The sequence below is a fragment of the Danio rerio genome, chromosome 7 (genome assembly GCF_049306965.1).
Source record: "Danio rerio strain Tuebingen ecotype United States chromosome 7, GRCz12tu, whole genome shotgun sequence".
NCBI lineage: Eukaryota > Metazoa > Chordata > Actinopteri > Cypriniformes > Danionidae > Danio > Danio rerio.
In genome coordinates, this window is record NC_133182.1 from 79,432,501 (window position 1) to 79,441,870 (window position 9,370).

The following is a 9,370-nucleotide window of genomic DNA, read 5'->3' on the forward strand; positions in this document are numbered from 1 at the left end:
CATTTATGATCATGACATAAACGCAACCCAAGCTCATTCTGAAAACGTAGCCCCGCGGACGTTTCTGGAGAGCGTGATTTACGTGGTCGGATGTACGTATGGCTGCATTTCGTTTTTTCAAGCGAACGTTAAGGGCCAGTGTGACACCGCTCCTCTTGGCACTCGCCAGCTGACGGCTCACCTCCTCCATGTGGAGGCCTTTCCTGCTGCAACCAGTTTGTCTGGTTAGCTCGTTGGCGGAGTGGAGGCTCGGAGGAGGAGGAGCTGGCCACGTTCAACGACCGGGTTCGAGTCCGGGGAAGAGCGGTTCCAGAAATCAGGTAAGACAAAAAACAGAATCCAAAAAATAAAGCGAACAAGTTCATAACAGTGCGAAAATGCAGCGAAATCCGAAAACACGGTCAAAATCGGACGAGGGCTTTTCCTTTTTGGGCGGCTTTTTTAAATCGTCGCTTGGGTTTAGGGAAGAAGGCTGGGTCGGCCGATTGGATCGCCCAGTCAATCGTTCAGTCATTCATTCAGTCAGTCAGTCGGACAGACAGTCGCTCGATATCGGCCTCCGGCGGCTTTTTACGTAAAAACAGCGCAGATGCGAATGGCGCACGCTCGCAAGAGGCGTTCAAGACGCGAAAAAGCGCACACATCGGCCAAAAACTGCACAAATACGTACCTCGCTAGACGTCTCCCTTAAGCAATATTCAACCCAGGCTCATTGCGGATACGTATCCATGTCTACATTTCTGATAACAACGTAATACATAATCGGAGGTCCGTCTGCTAGCAGTTTTTTGAATTTTTTTTTTATCTCTGACATCCGCGGGGCTACGTTTCCAGAATGAGCCTGGGTTGCGTTTATGTCATGATCATTGCATAAACGAGATTGTCATGAGGTCGTTATAATTGTGAATTATATAGCAGCATCGTTAATCTTTCTACAGTGGTACAAATTGTCATTTAAAATTGATTTTAAGTGTCTTTAAATACTAATCGCGCAGCTTTAAAAGTATTTGACACTTAAAAATGACAATTTTATTGTTTTCCAATAAAAAAGTGGTCAGAAAAATGTTCATGACATGGTTATAATAACACTTATGTTTATGACGGATTTATGACAAGTTGTCTTGATACTACCAAAGAAATACATCTCAAAACTATGTCATCTCTGCATTTAAAATGACTTAACTGAGCTAATGACTCTTAATAACAGATGTCATACGCATGCATAAAATCTAATTCATATTCATAATACATCATGACATAATATTAAGGGTTTTATGAACACCCCCTTCAAGTAAAGTGTTACCAATCTGATATTTGGCCATATATGAACATATTTAAAATGACAGATTATCTATTTGAACATATGCATGTTGGTAAATTCAGTGGTTAAAATATTTATATATCAGATGGCAATATCTTGAAAAATATCTCGCATTTATTGTACATATATAAATCTTGGGAAATATAACATATCTGTAAGACTGGAAGATAAACCTGGTGTTTCATGTTGACTTTAAGGTAAATCTCTGACGAAATGCACGACACAATCTGTAAATCGCTCTTGTTTTTTTGACAGAAGTCACCTCGAGGCATAATTCATTGTAAATATTTTGCACGATCCTCCAGCACGCAGATGTGGATCCAGTCCAAACCAAGCACACGTGATTTATAGGATTACTCCGAAACACGAACTCTCGAAATATTACAAGCAGCCCAGATTGTGTCAGCGCAGCTTATTTTCAAGTGGCACTCGGCGATGCCAGAGTTAAACGCTTCAGCAGATTTGTGTATCAGACTTGGACTGTTTTTGGCTGAGGACGCATCTGCTGTTTCGGCCCGTCTCCATCTCTCAGCGTCCTGGAGAAACGAGGAACCGTTTCTGCTGCGCTCTCTGAGTTTAGTTGAGAAAACTGAAACAGAAAAGGGCTTTTATTGAGTCACGTTTTTGTCTTGTTTGTAGTCCGAATATCTAAAAATCCTTAAATCACGAAGCATTTTCTAGACAAGTGAAAAATATTGTGTTGTTTTCAGAAATAATGAGTCAAAATTAGTTGAGTTTTTCTCTAAAGGCAGGGTGTCAAGACATGTACAGATATATTTTGTCTTCAAAATATTTCCCAAATGATGATTTACAGAACGAGGAATTTTTCACAGTATTTCCTCTAATGTTTTTTGTTCTGGAGAAAGTTTTGTTTTGTTTATTTTGGCCAGAATAAAAGCAGTTCTTCAATTTTTTTAAAACTATTTTAAGGTTTTTTATTAGTTCCCTTAAGCAATATTTAACCCAGGCTCATTGCGGACACGTAACCATGTCTACATTTTTAATACATAATCGGAGGTCCGTCTGCTAGCAGTTTTTTTTTTTTTTTATATTTATCATTATTATTATTTTTTTTTTACAAGTTCACCAATGGGCGCTGTGTACACTTTTTGACGATCCTAAATTCCTCTAGCGCAACCTCTTCTCGCTTAAATCCACCAGAGGGCGCTGTGTATGCTTTTATTGATCTCAAATTCCTCTGGCGTGACCTCTTCCCGCATAAATCCACCAGAGGGCGCTGTGTACATTTTTATTGATCTCAAATTCCTCTCGCACAACCTTCTCGTGTAAATTCACCAGAGGGAGCAATATAAACTTCTGCTTACCAGGCCGAATAGCTGTCGAATAAATTACCCACCCCTATCCTCAAACCCAACCGATTGTGTTTTCAAAAGCAATCTAGAAAAAGAAAACTTTTGTTTTACCAGCTTTCTTGAACCGCTGTTCGCCGGACTCAAACCTCGTTGTCGCAATCAGCTCCACTCTGCGTCCCAAGTCTGCTTACATACGAGGCGAGCTACTGGGCAAACTGGTAATGACAGAAAAGTCATCCACATGGAGGTTAACGGTCAGCTAACAGAAGACCTCGGCAGCGTCATACTACCCTGTAGAGTTTTTTAAAGATGAAATGCAGCCAGATGCACCTCTGAGTACATAATTTGCACTTTCCAAAAATGTAGACAGGGGTACGTGTCTACACTGAGCCTGTGTTGGCTATATTTGTTTTGGGTTGTCTTGTGAATTAGGCAGAACTTTTTCATGAGAAGTTGAAATGTGTGTATAAATATGAAAAATGTTCACAACTATTAGTGAATGAGACCCAATATTTTTTGCTCATCATTAAATCGTCCATTACCGTTAATTTTTTTGGTTTATTCGATAGTGTCGTGTTCATGATTGTCTGTTTTTAATTCATAATTTGAATCATAATTTTCTCTGAACATATGTAGTTTGGTGCAAAGCCCTTATATGGCACTAGTGTGGGCGTGTATTATGCAAATTACTAACCTTGAGCACAAACAAACCCATGCACAACTTATCAATTAGGCACGATTTTCTCACGAGAAGTTAAAACATGCGTATAAAAATTTAAAAGCATTCGCAGTTATTAGTGAATGAGACCCAACATTTTGCCGCATCATCAAAACTTTCAATACCGTTATTTCATTTATTTGTTTATTTTTTAATTTGATTGTGTTGTGGCCATGATTGTGTGTTCCTAATTCATAATTTCACCTATAATTCTCTCTGGATGAGTGCAGCTTTGCGGAACGCCCTTATATGGCGCTAGTGTGGGCGTGTATTATGCAAATTACTAACCTTGTGCACAAACAAACCCATACGCAACTTATAAATTAGGCACGATTTTTTCACGAGAAGTTAAAACATGCGTATAAAAATTTAAAAGCATTCGCAGTTATTAGTGAATGAGACCCAACATTTTGCCGCGTCATCAAAACTTTCAATACCTTTATTTTATTTTATTTTATTTTTTTGTTTATTTGATTGTGTCGTGGCCATGATTGTCTGTTCTTAATTCAAAATTTCACCCATAATTCTCTCTGGATGAGTGCCACTTTGAGGAACGCCCTTATATGGAGCTGGTGTGGGCGTGTATTATGCAAATTAATAACCTTGTGCACAAACAAACCCATACCCAACTTATAAATTAGGCACGATTTTTTCACGAGAAGTTAAAACATGCTTATAAAAATTTGCAGTTATTAGTGAATAAGACCTAATATTTTGGGCGCGTCATCAAAACTTTCAATACCGTTAATTTTTTATTTTGTTGTTTATCTGATTGTGTCGTGGCCATGATTGTCTGTTCTCAATTCATAATTTCGCCTATAATGCTCTCTGGATGAGTGCCGCTTTGAGGAACGCCCTTATATGGAGCTAGTGTGGGCGTGTATTATGCAAATTACTAACCTTATGCACGCTGGCGCTCATTTAAAACACTCCGAATTCACTAAAAGAAGCTGATTTCAAGAACAAACTCATGCACGTCTCATGAATTAGGCAGAACTTTGTCATGAGAAGTTCAGGTATGAAAAACGAACTCAACTATCAGTGAATGAGACGCAACATTTTTGACTCGACTAGAAAAGGCTTCCTGATTTAAGACGTTTTAGATATTTGGACGTGAAAGAAGACAAAGAGTGTTTTTTTGCATTGCTCCATCTGTCTTTTATTGCCTTGGCCGATCCCAGATCCAGACCTGCGCTTCAGAAGAGCTGGCGTGTTTTTTTCTGCTTTATGACTTATGTAATTATGAAACTCCGCCCTCAGCTTTTCCATTAGCAGATTCTGCACAGTCTTAAACAGTATTAGACGCTGGAACGCTAATCTACTCAAAGGTTCAAGCGCGTAAAAACTGACTCCAGCAACTGTAATCCACTTCTGAATTTATGAGCTCTGACTCTGGAAAATCATCCTTTATAAGCTCTGTTTGTGCTTTAAGTCATCTGTCTGCTTGCATATATTTCAGATGGGGGAGAAGCGTACTGAGTGCTGATTAAACCACAGCCAAAGATCTGTTTGTCTTGCTGCAAAAAGGTTTGCATGGTTTCAAGCGTTGTGTGTGGAGCTTCATGTGCTGAAACACCTGTAAAAGCAAACAAACTGACAAAAATAAAGCTGAACATGCATTTTTAATATCACAGATTCAAGAAAAGTTGAGAAAATTTGAGCTTTTGAGGCTTAATTTACTCACACTGAAAAAAGAAAAGAGTTACTGTACTTAAAGGAAGTTCATGATACCTTCAAACAGTTTAGTTGACTTAATTTTTATAAATAAATTCATAATTTACTTCATTTTATGGCAACATGTTTTCTCACTTTTTGATGTAAAGTCGACTAATCGCATTAAAAACAAGAGGTTTACTTATTTTAAGTAAAGTCAACGAAACAATTTAAAAGCAACTGGTTTACTCACTTTTTAAAAAGTAAAGTCGACTAATCATTTAAAAGCAATGGGTTTATCAGCTTAAAGTTTACTGATCGCTTTAAAAACAATGAGTTTACCTACTTTTTTTTAAAAGTAAAGTCGACTAATCGCTTTTAAAGCAATGGGTTTACTCTCTGCTTTTGTAAAGTGAACATAATTGATTCATTAGCAATGAGTTTACTCATTTTTATTAAGTCAACTAATCGCTTTAAAAACAATGAGTTTACCTACTTTTTTTAAAAGTGAAGTCGACTAATTGCTTTAAAAGCAACAGGTTTACCCACTTATTACTTGGTCATTTCAACTAATTGCTTTAAAAGCAAAGTTTACTCACTTTTAATAAGTAATTTCAATTAATTGCTTTAAAAGCAATGGGTTTACTCTCTGTTTTTAGTAAAGTGAACTTAATTTATTTAAAAGCAATGAGTTTACTCACTGATTAGTAAGTAAAGTCAACTGATCACTTTTAAAACAATGACTTTACTCTAAGTTTTTTGTAAAGTGAAATTAATCGCTTTAAAAACAATGGGTTTACCCACTTTGTTAAAAGTAAAGTAGACTAATCGCTTAACAAACAATGAATTTAACTACTTTTTTAAAAAGTAAAGTCAACTAATCACTTTAAAATCAAGGAGTTTACCTACTTTTTTAAAAGCAAAGTCGACTAATCGCTTTTAAAGCAATGGGTTTACTCACTTTTAAAGGTAAAGTTAACAATTGATTTAAAAGCAATGAATTTACTCACTTTTTTCAAGTAAAGTCAACTAATCGCTTTAAAAGCAATGGGTTTATCTACTTTAAGTCTACTGATCATTTTTAAAACAATGAGTTTACTCTCAGTTTTGTGTAAAGTGAACTTAATCGCTTTAAAAACAATAGGTTTACTTAATTTTTAGTAAGTAAAGTCGACTAATCGCTTTAAAAGCAAAGAGTTTACCTAATTTTGTTAAAGTCGACTAATCGCTTTAAAAGCAATGGGTTTACCTAATTTTTAGTAAGTAAAGTCGACTAATCGCTTTTAAAGCAATGGGTTTACTCACATTTTTAAAGGTTTTTAGGCAATGTCAACTCACTTTTTTAAGTAAAGTCAATAATTTTAAGAGCAACTGGTTTACTCCCTTTTTTAAGTAAATCGATTAAATAGCAGTGGATTTACTCACTTTTTTAAAGTAAATATTTTCGGTACTCTAAATCTTTACAGAGCAGAACTTGAAGTGTTCCATCAATAGATTCAGCATGATCTAATGGAGATGAAATTATGTCTGATTAAAACAAAACCAAACAAAATTGAGAAGAGAATTCTCAGTAACGTCTCACACACTGTTCTCAGACCAGCACAGATGCAGAAAACTTTGGATCCAAAATAAAGCACCAACCGGAAAGAGCAAACTCTGAGCAATGTGCTATTTTAGAGAAAGTGTTCAAATGCACAGCTCAGATAATTTTATCCCGCTTCTGAGAAAGACTTGCAGAAGAGCACATAAGTGAAGCGCGGGACTGACCCCAGACCTGTGTAAGAGAGAGAGAGAGAGTAGGAGGAATGTACTGTATATCTACAGCAGCGAACCCACATTCAGGCCAAAAATACAGCGCGCGGCAGGGCGTGTGTGTGTGTGTGTGTGTGTGTGTGTGTGTGTGTGTGTGTGTGTGTGTGCGATCCAGCTCTCCCCAAACCATAAATACCTTGGCGTGATTCATAGTTTTGATTGTAAACAGCAGCGAGCGCCAGAGAAACGAGCTGTCTTCATAAGCCTCGTCATCTCATTAATGTTTACATTTGTATTATTTAGGAATGCTTCTCCATCGCATGCTCCTTTTGTAATGCTTTAAATGTGTGTGTGGGATTATAAAATGAGTTGAACTGAATTGTTTTGTTTTTTTGTTTTTCTTCCCCCCTCGCAGCCATTTTAGAGCCTGATGACATTTAGTGCATATGAGAGCATTATGGGATACACTTGACAACATTACTGACACGCTGAAAATGGCAGCCGCTCGGTGACCGGCAGAAGGGAGCGCAGCTTTTTTGAAAAGGGAGAGATGAAAAGAGAAGTGAGAGAGGCCAAAGACAGTGGATGGTATGATGGGAAATGAAGGAGGGACAGACGGAGAGAGAGAGGCACAGAAAGGGGAACGAGAGAGCAAAAGAATGAGCAGACGAGTGCAGGGGGGGGGACCACTGTGAGAAAGGTACGGCTCAGGGCAGACAAGTTTTTTTGTCTTGATAGAAATGTGAAGAGAGCGAGAGAATGGGTTCATATGGGGAGGGGGAAAAGAGAGAGAGAGAGAGATAGAGTGAGGATTAGAGAGAGAGAGAGACGGGGGTGTCTCGGCCGAACAAAGAGAACGTGGAGAGAATGAGTTGGGTGAAACATCAAAGGCATTTTTGGGCCGTGTTACCGGGACAACAGACATTTGCATGCGATTAGCTTTTTACATCATATTAAGAAGGGAAGGGGCGAGCAAGGGGAAGCACATCATACACACACACACACACACACAGAGAGAGAGAGAGAGAGAGAGAGTCACTCAATCTGACGATACTGAGGGCATCAGAATTATAAGATAAACAGTCAGAATGCTATACTCTTAATACGGCACAATTATGAGATACAACATCATAATTACAACACACTTAATGAGATACAGTTAGTCAAAATCATGATGAAATTATAGTAATAATAAATATGATAATACTCTGAATAATTAAATGTTTGCCAAAGTTATGAGATAAGTCTAAATTGCAATGCTCTTAATAATGAGTGTAAGTCACAATTATGAGATGCGTCCAAATTACAACACACTTAATGAGATACTGTTAGTCAAAACTATAACCAAAATTATTATATCAAATAATACCATAATAATATTCAAAATAATAAAATGCTGCATCACAAAATTATGAGATAAAAAGTCAGAAATGCTATACTCTTAATACGTCACAATTATGGGATACAACATCATAATTACAACACCGTCAATGAGATACTGTTAGTCAAAATTATTACATAAATAGTCAAAAATATTAATCTCTTAATAATAAAATGTTGTATACCAATATTATGAGATGATGAAGTCAAAATTGCAATGCTCCTAATAATGAGAACGTAAGTCACAATTATGAGATACGTCACAATTACAACACACTTAATGAGATACAGTTAGTCAAAATTATAATGATCATGGCATGTATGCCAAAACTACTGGCAATACTGAAGGTGTCAAATCATGATCTAAACAGTCAGAATTATGAGATAATTACAACACACTTAAAGAGATATTGTTAGTCAAAATTATTGCATAAATAGTCAAAAATATAATACTCTAAACAATAAAATCCTGTATGCCACACTTATGAGATGGAAAAGTCTAAATTACAATTGTCATAATAATGAGAGTTTAAGTCACAATTATGAGATATAATGTCAAAATTACAGTTAATGAGATTCTGTTTGTCAAAATTATCATAAAAATGATAATACTCTAAATAATACAATTATGTATGCCAAAATTATGATCTAAAAAGTGAGAATTATGAGATAATAACAACATGCTTAAAGATATATTGTTAGTCAAAGTTATTACACAATCAAAATTATGACACTTTAAATAATAAAATGCCGTATGCCAATATTATGATAAAAAAGTCAAAATTACAATGCTTATAGTAATGAAAGTTTAAGTCACATTTATGAGATACAGAGCACAATTAATGAGCACTGAACACAATTAATGAGACAGAATTAATACAACTAAATAATAAAAATGCTGTATGCTGATTGATGATTATAGCAATTATCATTTTACATAAATTTAAGAAGGGAAGGAGCTAGGGGAAGCGCATCATACACACACACACACACACACACACAGAGAGAGAGAGAGAGAGAGAGAGAGAGAAAGAAAGTCAATTAATGGTGTCAACATTATGAGATAAAATGTCAAAAATGCTCTACTCTTATTAAATCACAATTATGAGATACAACATCATAATTACAACACAATGAGATACTGTAAGTCAAAATTCTAATGAAAATTATAATATAAAATGCCAAAAGTATGAGATAAAAGTCTAAATTACAATTTCTTAATTATGAGTGTGT

General features: G+C 36.1%; 1 protein-coding gene across 4 annotated transcripts in view; it reads left to right on the plus strand.

Moving 5' to 3' along the window:
- Nucleotides 1–4,980, plus strand: part of arhgef40 (Rho guanine nucleotide exchange factor (GEF) 40) — a 91,227-nt gene extending 86,247 nt beyond the window's left edge. For 2 of the 4 annotated variants that reach the window (XM_001919569.9, XM_073907716.1), the window contains one exon: nt 1–789. This exon is cut by the window's left edge and continues 2,478 nt beyond it. The gene's annotated coding sequence lies outside the window, so the exon portion shown is untranslated. Of the gene's footprint in view, nt 790–1,576; nt 3,183–4,811 lie in introns of those variants that run through there. The other 2 variants (XR_012382913.1, XR_012382912.1) reach the window with 2 other exon arrangements.
- Nucleotides 4,981–9,370: the final 4,390 nt, after the last annotated feature.